Here is a 1,945-nt window from a genome sequence, read left to right on the forward strand (position 1 = left end):
CTGTTATTACATACAGTATGTTACAGCTACAATAAACAGTCATTCTTTCACCAGCCTCTCTCTCGCTCGCTATCGCGCTCTCTCTCTCGCTCTCTCTCTCTCTCTCTCTCTCGCTCACTCTCTCTCTCGCAAAATGCAGCCTGTCATTTTACTGAGAAACCAGAAAGTGTCAACTCCTCTGTCCTGAAGACTTTCCCATGCTGGGAAACTTTGACTGGTACAAAGTGATTACAACTTCCATAAAAGTCTCCTAAAAAAAAGTCACCACATCAAGTATTATATGTTTTACTCATTGAACAAAAATGCATTTTTAAAAATGTTTATTATTAGATTATGTGGTGCATCCACAGTACAAGTCCCTGTGAATGAGCAGTTACTATAGAAACAATAACGTATTAAATAAGCACATTAATATTAACCTATCGTTCATGTTAGTGCCGGAACTACTGTCCGAGCTGCTAGATGAAACTAATGCACACCTTCTGACCAATCAGATTCAAGCAGTCAACCATGCGGTGGTATAAAGAAAATTATTCAACACCTTCTGACCAATCAAACTTGAGAATTCTGCAGCGCCGTGGTATGTGATTTTAATCAGTAATCTTTGAGGGCAGATATTGTGTGCGTCCCAATTCTCCTACTATCTGTCCTAAATAGTGTCCAAGATTAGATGTAGTGTTCCCAAATTGTAGTATGTTGAAATGAGTATTCCGATGGTACCCGGAAGGTCTACTATTTCCAGTGTGGATCCGTGGACACTTTTCAGCTAATATTACCCACAACTCCTTGCATGAGGGAGGAGGAGATTTGTGATGGTTTGCATCACTGAAATCAACCTGCAAACATGACTGACGAGTGTAACGTCATGTAAGAACTTAAATGTTAAGCGCTACATATTAAATCTAAATACAAATAAATCAAAAGAATGGTAAATGGAATTATACAGTTGTACTCATAAATTTACATACCCCTTTCAGAATCGTAATGTTAATAATAATAATAATAATATTAATAAAGAAAAGAGGGATCATAAAAGTTGTATTTTGTTTTTAATTTTAGTTCTGCCCTGAATACACATATATTTCACATAACAGATGTTTACATATAGTATAAAAGACACAATAATAACTGAATTTACACACAAATGAACCAGTTCAAAAGTTTACATACGCTTGATTCTTAATACTGTGTGTTGTTACCTGGATGATCAGCGACTGTTTTTATGTTTTGCGATAGTTGATCACGAGTCCCTTGTTTGTCCTGAGCAGTTAAACTGCCCACTGTTCTTCAGAAAAAATACTCCAGATCCTGCACATTCTTTGCTTCTCCAGCATCTTCTACATATTTGACCCCTTTCCAACAGCGACTATATTATTCTAAGATCCATCTTTTAATACTGAGGGACTCGTAGACAACTACTGTATTACAAAAGGTGCAAACATTCACCGATGCTCAAGAAGGCAACACGATATATTAAGGGCCGTGGAGTGGGGTGGGGTGTCGGGGGGGGGGGGGGGGGGGGGGGGATGGTGTTTACTTTTGAACTTTTTGAATCTTTGTAAATTGTTATCTTATTTATTTATTTATTTAGTACATAAGCTAATAAGCTACGTAAGATATTTACATGATTCCCAGAAGACAAAATAATAACGATTTACAAAGATCGTCTTGTGCACAAGTTTACACCCTCCTGGCTCTTAATCTATCGTGTTGCCTTCTTGAGAATTTAGGATGGATAGTAGGCGAATTTAGGATGCAGCATATGTCCTAGTACTTGCATGCTCTTTTGCTTTTTTCTTCACAAAAAGTCTACATACTATAAGTGCACAGTATAAGTATATGAATTGGGACGCAAAAACACTCATGTTCAAACACTGAGGTATGAGACACACCCTTCACGTGCAGGTTAATGCCCCGGGTCAGTGCAGATGAATCCACTCCAGCT

The sequence above is a fragment of the Ictalurus punctatus genome, chromosome 15, assembly GCF_001660625.3.
Source record: "Ictalurus punctatus breed USDA103 chromosome 15, Coco_2.0, whole genome shotgun sequence".
In the NCBI taxonomy this organism is placed as follows: Eukaryota; Metazoa; Chordata; class Actinopteri; order Siluriformes; family Ictaluridae; genus Ictalurus; species Ictalurus punctatus.